We start from the raw sequence: 17305 nt of genomic DNA, 5'->3' as shown, positions 1-17305 counted from the left end.
AGCTCCAAGTTACATGAAAATCATTACATGAATTTGTAAGAAACAATTACTTATAAAGCAAGTGAAATAATATAGAAAACTATCTAAAGAGCACATATGTTGTAAAAAGGCACAATACAATAACAATGGAACATTAGCACGTAGGAAAATTATACAGTTAGAAATATTTAACAATACAGCTCAAATTAAACAGTTAGAAATATTTAACAATACAGCTCAATTTTTTTTTAGGGGGGTAGGAAAAGGGAAAGGTAAGTGTAGTGGGAAGGTAGAATTAGAGAGTTCAACTTAAAGGTAGGATAGATATAGTTAGAATCTTATAGCTAGGTAGTGGGAATATGTAGATTATAGCTGGCATACATTTAATGGTAGTATTAAAAGTAGAAAGTGACAGAGAAAAGAAAATGTGTTAAGATGGTTGTATTGATGTGTGGACTATGATACTAAAGATTAGGGATAACTCATATGGTGTAACAGTATGACATATACAAAAGTATATTTGCTATGTGAAACAGTTTTGCTAGATTAAGGAGGCTCTGGATATGTGTTGCATGTGCAGCTGGGGTTACCAGTGAAATGTTGTTTTAGTTTTCTTTTAAAGGAGATTATGTTGTCTAATTCTGTAACTGATGATGGGAGGAAGTTCCACAGCTTAGTTATGCAATGAGAATAGAGGCAGCTACCTGCTCTTTTACTAGGTTTTGATACTTTAAGTAAGTGTTTGTTGTTAGAGCATAGATTTTTGGATGGGGCATAAGGTTCAATGTTATTTTCAGGGAAGAGCAAAACTCGAGTTTATAAATGAGTTTATGGGCAAAGGTAAGTTGTGTGTAATGTAGATAATGTGCAAATTCTAGCCAGTTTAATTCTCTAGTGGCCTGGGAATGGTGGGTGCAATTTGGTTGGGCTGATGCGATTGTGCAATCTTATAATAACAGGACTGTAGTTTGTATTGCAAAGAGTTGTGGAGATTGGTGAAGATAGGAGACCCATAGAGTAAGGTTGGAAAGAGAAGAATTTTTGAAAGTTTTATTCAGATGGATTTGTCTAAGTATTGTTTGTTTCTGTAAAGTTTGCCTAATTTGAAGTGTCTTTTTTATTGCATTATTAATATGCAAGTCAAAGCTAAGTTTGCTGTCAATAGTAATTCCAAGCACAGGAACCAGAGATTTTTGTGTTGCTGTTTGTTGTATTTTACAAGACAGATTGGTTTACTGCTGTTTATTTTATTTCTTTTGAATATTGTTTGAAAAAGATTTTTGCTGCTATCCAATATCTGGTGACAATCATTAAGTTGCTATTTTGCTGCTACTTGCTCAACTAAGTACTGTCAGTCAATAAACGGAATTATATCCATTATTCAGGAGTGCAGAGTTTTCTGGTTCCTGTGGTTCATTTTTGCTTTATTCGTGAGTGGTTTATATAGTAATTCCAAGCAGTTTGGCTTGATTTACTAACTCTATTTGGGTTTAGTTTATGGAGAATATAGTAAAGTTTGTGGGAACAGGTTTAGATGCAAAGATGAGTAGTTTAGATTTATTAGAGTTAAGTAATAGCTGTGATTGGTTTAGCCAGATTTCTATGGATGTAAAGACTTTTTGTGTTAACGTTTGGAGGTCAGAGAAGTTCTTGGAGGTACAGATTATGGTTGAATCATCTGCATATTGTATGATAGTACAGTCAGAGGGAACTTTATGTAGGTCATTTATAAAAATGTTGAATAGTAGGGACCCTAAGATTGAGCCATGGGGCACTCTTATGTTATTTGGAAGAAAGCTAGAGAGGTTATTCTGCCATTGTATGGATTGTTGTCTGTTTTCCAAGTAACTAGTGAACCAGGTTAGGGTGACATCAGAGCATCCAAGTGATTGCAGTCGCTGGATACGTTTAATATGGGAGACTGTGTTGAATGCTTTTGAGAGATCCAGTAACAGAACTGATGTAAGTAGGTTACTATCTAGGGCATTATAGATGAAATTTATGGAGACTAGGGCAGTACTAGTACTGTGGGATGGGCAAAAACCATGTTGTGAAGGGGATAGTAGGTTGTTGCTGGTTAGATATTCAACCAGTTGTTTGTGGATGCATTTTTCTATTATTTTAGACAGAGAGGACAGTATGGAAATGGGTCTAAAATTACATAGGTCATAAGGGTTTCCACCTTTATGAAGTGGCGTGATTACTGATTTTTTCCAGAGCTGAGAGACTGTGTGTTCTGCAAGTGATCGGTTTATAAGGATAATTACTGGGAAACCTATTGCCTTAGCACTGATTTTGAGGTATTCTGGGGGGAGATTATCAGCGGATAAGGAGCCTGGTTTCAATTTGCCAAGTAATGTTTGTATTTGAGAGCTTGCTACACGTTGGAAGTTAAAAGATGCTATGGAGCTGATATTGCTTTGAGGTATAATGGATGGGTTAATGGGGGTTGGAGTATTGCCTGCATTTACTAATGTAAGGATAATATCAATAAAGTTTTTATTAAATATTTCAGCAATTTCAACTGGGCTTTTGTCTGGAAATGGAGATGGGTTTTGGGTGCTGCCAGGATTTAGTAATGAGTTGACAGATTTCCAGAAAAGTCTGGGATTATTACTGTGGGTGTTTATTTGTTGAGAGAAGTAAGTCTTTTTGTCCTGATTAATGGCCTGTTTTGCTTTGTTTTTAAGTATTTTGAAGGTGGTTTCGCTGGGTGGGGTCTTATCTTTTCTCCATTTGTGCCATGCTCGGTCTCTGTTAATCAGTAGCTGTTTGGTTGACTAGATAGCCAAGGAGCATGGTTATGTTTAACTCTCTTTTTTCTTATGGGGGCTATGGAGTCAAGGGTATCTAGAAGGACAGTACTGAAGTAATGTACTGCTTCATCTAAGGGAAGATATTTCAATGGGTTCCAGTTTAGTGTTTGCAATAGGTTGCAAAAGTGAGACTGGCTAAAATTGGCTAGATTTCTGATATATTTGTATGAATGAATAATTGGGGTGGAGGCTGATAGTCTGTGTATCAGAGCTGGTAAGTTGTCACTTAGGGTATTGGGAAGTGTGCTGGGATTGGAGTAGTATTGTGGGTGGGATACTAATATCCAGTCTAAGGTGGATTCAGGGTGATTGTTGTGTATATTGGGGTTTGTATAAGTTGTGTAAATTTGAATAGATTGATGGAGTTTGTGGAGTTGTTAATTTAAGTCAATTTATATGTGTCACAGAGGATGATAATTTCATTTGAGATGTAGTGGTTAGACCATGATAGGAAGTCTTCCAGTGTTGGGATATTGGGACATGGAGGAATATAGATGGTGGCAATAGACCTTTGTTTATGGTTGTTGAAAAATAGTGATGCTAATAGGATTTGCATATTATTGAAGGTGGGAACTGTTTTTGGGTGGGGTATTATATTTAAGTGGTTATGGTATATTAATGCTAGGCCTCCCCCTTTCTTATGAAGTCTATCTTTTCATAATATCTGATATCCAGGGGGAAGTATTTCTGAGTCTGATATCTGGGGTTTGAGCCAGGTTTCTGTTAGAGCAACTATATCAGGTGTATACTGTGTAAGCCATGCATGGAAGTCAGATACTTTGTTGCAGATACTACGGATGTTTAATGTCGCAATGCAAAGGTCTTTTGGTGTTTTCACTGAGAGTGATGTAGAGTTGTTACTATGTTGGGTGGGAGACGGTCCAGGGTTTGGATGAATATCTCCACTTTGGCATAATAATGTGAAGACAGTGGTTTGGATTGTGGATGGAATGTAGTTAAGTATGGAGTATGTGTGTGAGATGTATAATTGTTTGATTTTAAGTATATTAAAATGCAGTTTGGTCTAGAAAGTGGTGGTGTCTCTGTGATTGAAGAGTGATGGTGAAATATCAGAGTAACTATTTTGGGATAAGTTATGTTATATGTATGCTATAGTTTTTGTTGGGGTTAGTTGGTGTAGTGTGGTGTTGTGAGAAGTGAGGTGGTAGAGAGTAAGTAGGTTAAAGAAGATTAGGGATGTTACTAACAGAGTTAGAATGTGCATGATGTGAGATGTAGGAGGGTTTTAGTTGTTTTGGGTGTGGGAGGTGATGAACTCAGGGGGGGCTTAGAGCCTATGAGGAGGTTGGAAGGAGTGGCCTATGATGTATAAAACTAGAGATAGTGGGGTGGGAGGGAACTGGGGGCAGGGTAGGGGAATGGAGTGAGTGGATCAAATGGAGCAGACTCACCACACCCCTGCAGGGGTGAGATTGAAAAAACTTATCAGTGGAGGACTAAGGAAAGGTATGTGGAATCAAGAATTTAACTTTATTGAGTGAGGTTATCAATGATACACTTATGGGAGTGACTGTGCAACAAACCTAATTAATAGGTTTGGGTAGGTATTGTAATAAGTTTGCAGCAATTATTTAACTGGGATAAATAAGTTACTGTAAAATATTAGTAGGCTGAAATATAGGCAGGTAGCACCATGTAGTGATGACTAAGAAGAATTTACTTTAACCAGATACTGACTGGAGCTTACGTTGGGGTCAATTTTGGGAGCCCTAAGTGTCGTGCACACTTTATAATTAGAGAGAGAGAAAAAAAACTCTAATCTCTAATTATGTATAGAACAACAGTATTCACCTATGTGAAAAGCTTTAAATGGTAGCCTTGTTGTTTGTTTTCTTTTAGTGAGAGAGGTCAAAATTTATTTTTGTTTATGTCATGGAAGGGGGTGGATCTTCAAGGAGAAAATGCCCTGTAATTACCTAGAAAAGACAAAAACAGTAAGGTTATGAGCAGGGAAGAGGTAGTACAGTAAGAGGTACAGAGAATACATAAGACAGATACCCAGTACAAGGAAATGGTATTCAAGCAGAAATAATACTTAACTTAGTATTTAAGCAGAAATAATACTTAACAGAATGAAGTCATATTTTAAAGTATATATAGGTTCAGATTGCACCCAAGCAATACAATCCAGTAAGCATTAATCATGGTTACACAAGCAAAGCATATGGTAGCAATGCACAGTTTAAATAATAAACAAACCACGGATGCCATTGCCATTCCTATGAAGCCCTTGTACTAGCTTAGGACTCACAAAGTGCATCTATCTTAATAGACACAGTATTAGCAGAAAAGCAAACCAATAGCTCAATTCTATGCAATGTTATCAAGCTGCATGTAAAAAATGTGAGTTTTGAACTGACTCTGCATCTATAGCAACAGAAATATTAGTTTGCAGCAAACACAATAATATTAAAAAAGCACATTTTACATAGCGTTGCAATTGTTGCACAAATACAGTTTGTGAGGGTAGATGCACTTCATGCACATGACACATAGCTCACAACACCAGTGTGCCACCCAACAACAGCCCCTAGGGCAAGACAATGTACCCAACACTTTAGTCATAGGTGACTTTATAGTCAGGCTCGCTGATGTCCCACTCACCAGGTTGAACAAGGAGAAAATTACAGTCAGCTGCCTGTCGGGTACCAGGATCCGCCACATAATGCATGCACTCAAGTCACTCCACAACAAGTATAAATACGACTCTGTCACTGTCCATGTTGGAGTGAATGACTTGAGACATACCTCCCTGGACTACATGAAAAGAGACATGGAAGAGCTCTCGGATTATGTGTACCAGGCAGGTATGACCCTAGCCCTGAGTAGCATCCTGCCTTTGCCCAGAATGATACCTCAGTATAAGGACAAAATGATTGACTCAACAGTTGGCTAAGCTTCTGTTGTCATTCAAAGGGGATCCAATATCTGTCTGCCTGGGAAGACATGATCGACAAACCACAATGCTTTGCCAGAGATGGTCTGCACCTGTCACCCCTGGGACTCAGGTTACTGGCTAAAGCTCTTGCCACCCCTATAGTGCTTTTTTAGGCAAGGTTCAAAGGACAAAACAACCACCATAACAGATACAAGAATGCAAAATCTGAAGGTAATGCTACTCAATGCTAGAAGTTTAAACCTCAAAATGCACTCTCTTGAGGCACTCCTAAAAATGGAGAACATCGATATCTGTGCAGTAACTGAGACCTGGTTTAAGGCTCCAGAGAGCACCCCTGCAATACCAGCCTACAACTCTTACCACACTTTTCGGCCACCAAACCAAGACTGAAACATTAAAGGTGGAGGAGTGTCCATATTCACCAAGGATATTCACACCTCCAGGCTAGTTGCCCAACACAATGTATTTGAAATTCTCCAGGTGCAACTAAAACTAGGTAAGACTGCAATCCAAATTGTAGCTTGCTACAGATCCCCCACCATGCCCCAAGATTCTCACTACACCTTTCTAAACATACTGGAAAATATTAAGATACAACCAAACACCCTAATACTGGGTGATTTCAACTACCCTGCCATTAACTGGGAAAACTACTTGGGTGCTAACACCTTTTCCCAATGGTTCTTGGAATTCAAAAATTCCAGTGCCCTAGATCAGCTAATCCATTGTCCCACCAGGGGCTCCAGTATCCTAGACCTGGTCATTACCAACATGGGAGATAGATGCTCCACACCAGTGGTCATCCCCTCATTTGTCAGGTCTGACCATAAGCAAATCACCCTTGACATCCACATCCAACCCCCACCCCCAGTAAGGAAACCTCCTTAAAAACTTCTCCAAAGCCAACTTCATGCTATTCAAGTCAGAAGTGACAAACTTCATGACACCCATGCAGATGGGATCTCAAAGTTTGACTGCCAAATCCTACACTAAGGCACTGTGCGAGCACATCCACTTGTGCATGAATCATGCCATGCCAAATAGAACCAAGACGCTCTCCTCCAAAAAAAGGAAGCCAATCTGGTGGTCCCCTGCCATAAACAAACTATACAACAGAAGGAAGAAACTGTTGCAGAAAAGAGGAAAATCCCAAGATGCAAAAAACTCCCTTACCAGCCTCAGTAAGAAGCTGAGATCCCTCATAAAATCCTCCAAAGCTAGTTACGAAAATAAAATTGCCAAAAATTCCAAAGACAACCACAAGACATTCTATAGTTATGTCAAGAATCTAAATAGCAATGCTCAGATCTGCTCTGAGCTACAACAGAATGGCATTAAATATACTGATCCCAAGGATATTGCCAATATCCTGGCAGATTGATTTAGTGCCAACTTCACCCCCCACCCCCCTAAAGGGCCCATCTCAATACCAAAAGATTGCCAAATTCTGGTAATCACAGCCACACAGGTAGAAACTGCACTCTCCAAAGCTAAGAATACAGCATTCATGGGACCAGATGACATCCCGGGCTGTGTACTACATGAACTACAAAATGAACTGGCACCTCACCTAAGTGTCATGTGTAATCATAGCCTCTCCTCAGGCTTTGTGCCCACTGTGTGGTGCACAGCTACAGTTATCCCACTCCACAAGGGGTGATCCACCTTGGATCCCGGGAACTACCGTCCCATCAGTCGGATGAGCCTGATCTGCAAGGGCATGGAACGCATTATCATGGAACTTATAAACAAAGACATTGGCAACCTGGATCCCACCCAGTTTGTATTCGTGAAGGGCCGATCTTGTCTCCTGCACCTGATTGACTTCTTCAAATCAGTCTCCAGAGCTGTGGACAAAGGTAAGGCAGTCCACACAGCCTATCTGAACTTTGCCAAGGCCTTCAACACCATCCCCCACTCTGGAATCATAGATAAACTTACCAAGCTGGGCATAAATCCCTATGTCACTCGATGGGTTGCCAACTGGTTTACTGACAGAACCCAGACTGTAAAAGTAGCCGACTCCAAATTCAGCACCGACAAGTGACAAGTGGAGTACCTCAGGGTTCAGTCCTGGGACCGCTCTTGTTTGGCATCTACTTCTCTGAAGTACAGGCCAACACTAAGGGGACTCTGGCTAACAAAGTTTGCAGATGACTGCAAACTCGGAGCCATTATTGAATCACCAAATTATGTGGATATTCTACAAAAGGGCCTTACAGAAACAAATGCTTGGTGCCAGAGCCATGGACTCAGGCTTAATGCCAAGAAATGTATAGTTATCCCCTTTGGGAAAAACCATGTACCCATGAATTACCACATAGGTGCCAGTACACTAAACACCGAAAGTGTGATGAGAAACTCAGGGACACAGGTGGACAGTGGTCTCACTTTCGATAACCACATCGCCACAATAGTCAGGAAATCCTTCTATGTGGCACACCTCATCACTAAGGGCTTTTCATCCAGAAAAAAGGAGGTCATTGTCCCACTGTACTCATCCCTCATTAGTCCCATTATAGAGTACAATGCCCCATTTGGTATGTACCTCACAAGACATTTGCAACAGCTGGAAAGGCTGCAGAATTACCTCACTAAAAGAATCACAGGCCTAAAGCAGATGTCCTATGTTGACCATCTAAAAAACTCCAGCTATGCTCTGTGGCATATCGTCTACTCAGAGGCGATCTCTGCTTAACATACAAGGCCATGTCAAACCCTGAGCTGTTGGACATGCTCCACTTAAAGAAATCCCAATCCCTCAGAGCCACACGCTTCAGGGATCTAAACCTTGTCATCACAATGAACAAAACATGCTGGAGGGATAGGTTCCTGACCCAGAGACTCCCCATACTCTGGAATAGACTGCCCATACATGTCAAGCAGAGTACCTCCTTGGCTCTCTTCAAAAGGAACCTTGACGATTGGATGGAAGATAGGAAATTCACCCCGGGGATCATGTCAGTCGCCCTGCTAGACAGGGGTCCAGGGAAGTAAATATTGTAGGAAGAAATATCCAGGGAATTGTTATGGCTAAGCTTGTATAGGCCCTAGGGCCGATAGCCTAGTACCAACCTACGAATCTATGAACCTACATATTAAAGTGAGATAAAGTGATATGCCAAATCAATGACAGTTGAGAAGTATCACATACACACACACACATACACGCACACACGCACACTCACACACACACACACACACACAGTCAATCTTTTAACACAGGAATCAGAAAAAAAGACACACACAGAAAAAAAAGTATGAAACTCTTAACTTTTCGTATTACTGGCTACCTATAACTGTCATTGATTTACCAGAAAAATCAAACTTTTTACAAGGGGGACATAGCAAAGTTTTAAAGTATACTTTCAGACATTCTGAAAATCACAGCCACAATAGTACTTGCTTCTCTCAATGTTTCTAATCAGAGGCAGAATACAACTTCCCACTCCCTGTGCTGCTTTACTGTTTGTAAATGCTGTAGCAAAGGAATGAAGGGGGAGGAGTCAAACAGATGGAAAAGCAGTACAGACATCTGTTAACCTGACTGGATAGTGAGAGCTGTAAATGGATGTCTGTGTTGAAAGAATGAAGGTGCTCCTCTGAAACAGCACTCATGGCTAAGCTACTTGGGTGAGAAGAAGTGGTTAGACGAAATTTACAAAAACTCTATATAATTACGTTGGACACTAGGAACAATGTTTATTTCTGTGAGCTGGATCAACCAGATAATCACCTGTGCTGTTGACACTGCAGTGTCCAGAGAAACAGATTTGTTAAGACAACCAGATAAGTAGCTCAATAATAATGTGGTTTAAATGCTGTAAGGAGCTTATTTTTCCCATGGGAGTGTATTTTTTTCAGTGTTACTCTACATACTAAAAAGCAGGGTGCCTATCAACCCAGCTTTTGTATGTTTAGAATAAGCATAATTACTTATTTTTTTTTTATTTTTGCTCTTTTAATGATCGTGCAGTAGGTGCCATACATTGGAGAGGAAAGAAGGGCTTAGCACTGTAGGTGCCATGCAGTTCTTCTCACAAATAGCACTATAGGCAGGGCTGGTATTTGGCAACTGGTGCCCTAGGCAAAAGGGGTCCACAGTGCCCCCCCCACATCACCCAGTGCCCTCATCCTGGTCTACCTAGACCATCCAGATTACTTTGTTCTTCCTTTTTCTCACAGTTTGTCTTACTCTTCAGTTTTTCTTGTATTCATTCAACATATTTTAATAAACCATTTCTTTACTACAAAAAAAAAGCATGTAAGTACTGGAAAAGCACCCCTGAGTTAGCCTATGCCTAAGGCCAGCTGTGACTATAGGTGTTAATAAGTTAAAACATTGCAGAAAATAGGTTCACACTGAAAGTCCATGGACTGTAATCCTAGGCTTTAAAACTGTTTGTAAAAACTACAGCAAAAACCTAGGTGAGCTAGAGTTTTCACTGTGTGATACCTTAAACTTCCTGTAATAGAGGCCCATGGGATATATGCAATCGACCCCCTTAAGGACATCAAGTGTTTCAGTTGCATGGCTTCTGAAAGTCCATGACTTTTTCACTTTTTCTTTTAGGTATTTGTGGATACAGTCAGGCCAATAAAGCTTCTTGTAGTTTTTATTACTTTGTCTGTGTGACATTTTCACTTTTTGGTTTGGACTTTGAAAACTGTGGGAATTTAAGTGCAGATAGGGGATACATATTAATTCATGGATTGTGGTATCAGAAAATTTCCCCTTCTCTGAAATGTGACAGTCTCATAATGTATATAAATAGCAGTAGTGTTTGGGGAGCACGTGGTAAGCCCTACTTCCTGTAAAAATGATGTAAAAGAGTTAACAACTTTTATTTCTTAAAATTAGAGTTTATTAAATATATTTCACTGTTTAACTGGGTGGCGAGAAGAATGCAAGTTTTATTATAGATGTCATTTTCTCAATGAGATTTGCTGCTGCCCATCTTGGTCACACTTAATCTGTATAATCACGGAAAATGAAATTAGATGAAGCACATGAAATAGTCTGATAAACAGAAGGTCCTAAATAGATCTCACACTCCAGAAATTACCTACAAGTGTAGCAGTCCCTGCCTAGAGCAACAAGCACAAGTCATACACACCAGGTTTATATGCAAAAATAAGAGATTACACAGGGTTTCTGGTCAGATAATTAGCAGATTACAAGGATCAAAGCCAATGAAATATGTGCTACAGAGCAGCAGAAAAAGGTTATCAAAAGGGACAAAAAGCTATCAGAATAAATACACCATATACAGCCAAATGCAGATGAAGTGCTGATATTGTGACCAATTTATTCCCCTATCATTAATGACTCAACAATCAGAAGAAAGGCTGGAACTGACTTGCCTAACAATTAAGGCCTATGTGCCATTTCTCCAAGTAGATAACTCATTTGTAATGGAAAATCTTGTTTCATTAAGTCCCCTTATAAGAACACATTGTTTCTGATGCCAAATCCTGTTGTATTAAATCCCCTTTCAAGAACTCAGTGTTTCTTATAGCAAATCCTGGTTTATGAAGTCCCTTTCCACTTTGCAAGCCAGTCAGTGGTGTTACTTATTATGAAGTTATTTACTAAATTGTCTGCATTTCACACTTGAGAATAACTTTTGTTGTCATTGTACAACTTTCTGATTGTAAAAGCAGCCTGCCTAGAGGTGTCAAGTACATCTATTATGACCATTAGTGGGTTATTAACTTAATATTCTGCAATTTGCCCCTCAAATGAAGAAATCAAATGAAGGAATCAAATAAATAAAAGTAGTCTGTCTATTGTAACAGGAAATTATGTCATCATTAATTCAAGATTAATGCATTGCTTCATCTAATAAAATATATATTTACCAATTCTGACTTCAAAATAATATGTGCAGGCACGTGACTGGATCAAAATGAAAAATAGGTTTTGTACATTATGTAGTAGTATGCTAATTCTGTTTACATTACTTTGTTGTCCATCAAATGACAATATGGTGTGTTTGTTTCTATACACTTCCACATTAAAGCAGATTTAATAAGTACATGACTTGTGTAATACCAATGAAACAGATGTTTTTAATAGGTACCATTGTTAAGCATCTCCATATGGCAAACATAGTCAGAAGAAAATAAATGCACATTTGTGTATCAGAAGCAGCTGCTCAAGCAAAAGACTATATTGTGTGGATTTTTTTTTTCGTTATGTACTTATTCCAGTTTAAGACTAAAGCCAACACTTTGGCCAAGTTTAAAAGCAGTCAAAACTGCAGTACACCCCTCTGGCCACATAAACTCCATTCCCAAAACTCTGAACCATAAGATCATGCTTATAAGCACATTCCCAGAAACAAGAGGCTGCCTAAATGGACAGGCAGTTTAACCGAATTGTTGAGACAAGCAGTCTAGGATGGCAATAATGAATTATACTGATTAATCCATGACTGCCAATGCTTTGGCACAGAGGTTAAGATTGTTGACTTAGAGCCGAAGTAGGAATAGACAGGAGTAGTATTTGTATTATTTTTAATACAAAAATGTAACAAAACTTCAAGTAAATCAAGGAGGGTGTGGTGGAACCTAAAGTATGGCAGCTGTGTGACAGTGCCATGTTTAAATGATACAACTTGGCAAAGAGGTGCAGTCATAGCAGGAGGTTGTAGCCTTAGTTTTGTCCTCACCTTGAGGTGCACTGACCACAAAGGTGCATGGGGGGGGGTTATTGCCACCATACAAAAATAAAAGTGGAAAGTGATCACTTTATATTTTGATCAACTGAGTTTTCAGGGAATTAGCCCTTTATGAGCTCATTTGGAGTCATGTATAATATGTCAGAACCAATATACCAACAGGTAATTATCCTTTGGTTATTGATGTGCAACATGTTAGATGCAGTATACCAACAGGTAATTATCCTCAAGTTATTGATGTGTAATATGTTAGAAGCAATATACCAACAGGTAATTGTCCTCAGGTTATTGATGTGTAATATGTTAGATGCAATATACCAAAAGGTAATTATCCTCTGGTTATTGATGTGTAATATGTTAGAAGCAATATACCAGCAGGTAATTGTCCTCAGGTTATTGATGTGTAATATGTTAGATGCAATATACCAACAGGTAATTATCCTCAGGTTATTGATGTGTAATATGTTAGAAGCAATATACCAACAGGTAATTATCCTCAGGTTATTGATGTGTAATATGTTAGATGCAATATACCAACAGGTAATTATCCTCAGGTTATTGATGTCTAATATGTTAGAAGCACTATACCAACAGGTAATTGTCCTCAGGTTATTGCAGTGCTATTCGAAAGACAAATTTTCAACATGTTTCATTTACAACTGCTGTCAGAGTGTTGGGGGTATATTATGCATTGTGGCCTGAGGTTAAGCACCGGGTATGAGTAACTATGCCATTCAATAAAGGAAGACAGTAGGGTCCTTTTAATGCAATAGAAAAGGACAACTAGATAAATCATGCATACTAATATGTACTGTACATCTAACAACCACTCTGTACATTCAGTTAGAAATAAGCACTAGTTTTCTACAAAAAAGGAACACAGTATAATGCATAGTGTATTTTCACAACATGTTTTTGAGTTTCAGACTTTGTATCCATCAGAAAATGCATGCTGGCACAAATCCAGTTATTTTAGTAACATTCTATGCTTATAAGCACCATATTTAAAATCTGACCTTATTTTTGGGCCTTTGTACCCCCATTATTCTAGACTTTGTCTTGATTTCTTGCTCTGAGAGGTTAAGAGGTATGCTGTCAACTAAGATCACACTCCAGTGATGCATTTGGTTTGTGTAGATATCATTGTGATGACCGTGCCCTGGCCCAGTAATCAAGGAGCCTCAGTCCTCACCACTAACACCAGGGAGGTTGTCTCATAGAAGAGGAAAGGATAACTAATACACACATAAAGTACAGTTTCCCTTAAGTGCACACAGAGATCACAGTCAGTCTGGGGGTGGTTGCTCCCTTGCTCTCCAGGTCCTCAATAAGACTCCCCACTGGCACAGCTATAGGGTCCAGATCTCAGCTTAGCTGGCAAGCTAACCTCCAGTACCCTCTCTGTCCAACCAGTGCTTCGTGTCCCTGCCCAGGTAGCTGACACACCACACACACACACACACACACACACACACACACACACACACACACACACACACACACACACTTTGAGAAGAGGTTATACAACCACACAGACCCTCCTGAGAAAAAGACTGGCACAGGTTCTCCAGCTGTGCCCCTTTACCCAGGCTTCTTCTTCTTCTTTTGGCTGCTCCCATTAGGGGTTGCCACAGCAGATCAACTGTTTCCATTTCTTTCTGTCCTCTGCATCTTGCTCTGTCACACCAACCACCTGCATGTCCTCTCTCACCACATCCATAAACCTTATCTTAGGCCTCCCTCTTTTCCTGTTACCTGGCAGCTTTATCCTTAGCATCTTTTCCCAATATACTCTGCATCCCTCCTCAGCACATGTCCAAACCAATGTAATCTTGCCTCTCTGGCTATGTCTCCAAACCTTCCAACCTGGGCTGACCCTCTAATATACTTATTCCTAATCCTGTCCATCCTCGTCACACCCAGTGAAAATCTTAACATCTTCTACTCTGCCACATCAAGCTCTGACTCCTGCCTTTTTGTCAACGCCACTGTCTCCAACCCATATAACACAGCTGGTCTCACTACCCTCTTGCAGACCTTCCCTTTCACTCTTACTGGTACTCGTCTGTCACAAATCACTCCTGACACTCTTCTCCACCCACTCCATCCTGCCTGTACTCTTTTCTTCACCTCTCTTCCACACTCATCATTACTCTGAACTGTTGATCCCAAGTAATTAAACTCATCCACCTTCACCATTCCTCTATCCTCCATCTCATTCACACACATATATTCTGTCTTACTCCTGCTGACCTTCATTCCTCTTCTCTCTTGAGCATATCTCCACCTCTCCAGGGTCTCCTCCATCTGTTCCCTACTCTCACTACAGATCACACTGTCATCTGCAAACATCATAGTCCACGGGAAATCCTGTCTGATCTCGTCTATCAACCTGTCCATCACCATTACAAATAAGAAAGGGCTCAGAGCTGATTCTTGATGTAATGCCACCTCCACCTTAAACGCATCTGTCACTCCCACCGCAGACCTCACCGCTGTCACACTACCCTCGTACATATCCTGTACCACTCTTACATACTTCTCTGACACTCCCGACTTCCCCATACAATACCACAACTCCTCTCTAGGCACCCTGTCATATGCTTTCTCTAAATCCACAAAGACACAATGCAATTCCTTTTGACCTTCTCTGTACTTCTCCATCAACACTGTCAGAGCAAACATCGCCTGTGTAGTGCTCTTTCCTGGCATGAAACCATACTGCTGATCACTAATCATCACCTCCCTTCTTAACCTAGCTTCCACTACTCTTTCCCATAACTTCATGCTGTGACTGATCAGTTTAATCCCTCTGTAGTTACTACAGCTCTGCACATCACCCTTATTCTTAAAAATCAGTACCAAAACACTTTTTCTCCATTCCTCAGGCATCCTCTCACTTTCCAAGATTTCATTAAACAATCTAGTTAAAAACTCCACTGCCATTTCACCTAAACACCTCCATGCTTCCACAGATATGTCATCTGGACCAACAGCCTTTCTGTTCTTCATCCTCTTCATAGCTATCCTTACTTCCTCCTTGCTAATCCACTGCACTTCATGATTCACTATCCGCACATCAGCCAACCTTCTCTCCCTCTCATTCTCTTCATTCATCAACCCCTCAAAGTACTCTTTCCTTCTGCTCAACACACTCTCCTCGCTTGTGAGTATGTTTCCCTCATTATCCTTTATCACCCTTACCTGCTGCACATCTTTACTAGCTCGGTCCCTCTGTCTAGCCAATCGGTACAGGCCCTTTTTTCCCTCCTTAGTGTCCAACCTTTTATACAACTCTTCATATGCCTTATCCTTAGCCTTCGCCACCTCTCTCTTTGCCATGCACCTCATCTCCTTATACTCTTGTCTACTTTCTTCATCTCTTTGACAATCCAACTTCTTCTTCGCCACCCTCTTCCTCTGTATACTCTCCTGTACTTCTTCATTCTTCACACCAGGTCTCCTTGTCCTCCTTCCTCTTTCCAGATGTCACACCAAGCACCTTTCTAGCCATCTCTCTTACTAGTCTCTTACTAGCTCTGCTGTAGTTACCCAGCTATTCAGTAACTCTTCACTGCCACCCAGTGCCTGTCTTAACTCATCCCTGAACTCCACCTCACAATTACCCTTTTTCAATTTCCACCATTTGATCCTTGGTGCTGCCCTCACACTCCTCCTCTTCTTGATCACCAATGTCATCCTACAGACCACCATCCTATGCTGCCTAACTACACTTTCCCCTGCCACCACTTTACAGTCTCCAGTCTCCTTCAGACTGGCCCTTCTACATAAGATATAATCCACCTGTATGCATCTTCCTCCACTCTTGTATGTCACCCTATGCTCCTCTTTCTTGTTAAAATACGTATTCATCACAGCCATGTCCATCCTTTTCGCAAAAATCCACTACCATCTGACCTTCTGCATTCCTTTGCTTAACACCATACCTACCCATCTCTTCCTCATCCCCTCCGTTCCCTTCACCAACATGCCCATTGAAATCTGCTCCAATCACCAGTCTCTCACCCTGGCTACAGTCATCACCACTTCATCCAAATCACTCCAAAATTTTTCTTTCTCATCCATCGCACATCCAACTTGTGGAGCATATGCACTAACAACATTCATCATTACACCATCAATTTCCAGTTTCATAAACATCACTCTATCCGACACGCTTTTCACCTCCAAAACACTCTGAGCATACTGTTCCTTCAGGATAATGCCTACGCCATTTCTCCTCCCATTCACACCATGATAAAACAATTTGAAACTGCCTCCGATACACCTAGCCTTGCTCCCCTTCCATCTGGTCTCTTGCACACACAATATATCAACCTTCCTTCCGTCCATCATATCAGCTAGCTCTCTCCATATACCAATCATACTGCCAACATTCAAAGTTCTGACTCTCACTATCACAGCCCTAGCCTTTACCTGCCTTCGGGCATGCCTTCCCCTCTACTCAGGCTATACGGTAGTAATTACTGCCACCACCAGCTAATAAATATCAGCTACTCAAAGGCCCTTAAAAGGGTGTCCAATTATTACTGTGCAATATTATTATCCAATGGTAGTATGACTAACAGTCAAGGCTTACTTTAGAGTGGCCTATTACAATAACCTCTATAAATATGCAATGTACTCTAGAGCTTATCTCTACACAAAGCAGCCACAGGTAGAAGGTTTTAAAATATTTAATAATAAATAATTAAAACACAAGACAAAACTACTACACCACAGAGATATCTAAGAGTTCAGAGATCACACAGAAACTTAAAATAATACAGTAGGACAGGTCTGATTTCAAAGAAAAATACCTAATTAATCTTAACTAGCTTTAACTATTCCTGCAAGAAATCACAGTGCTAAAACTTACATGTGAGCATAAGGCAGAGTGCTGATAC

The sequence above is a fragment of the Protopterus annectens genome, chromosome 7.part1 (genome assembly GCF_019279795.1).
Source record: "Protopterus annectens isolate FY-2018-M chromosome 7.part1, PAN1.0, whole genome shotgun sequence".
Classification (NCBI taxonomy): Eukaryota; Metazoa; Chordata; order Ceratodontiformes; family Protopteridae; genus Protopterus; species Protopterus annectens.
Note: the sequence above shows the minus strand (reverse complement) of the source record.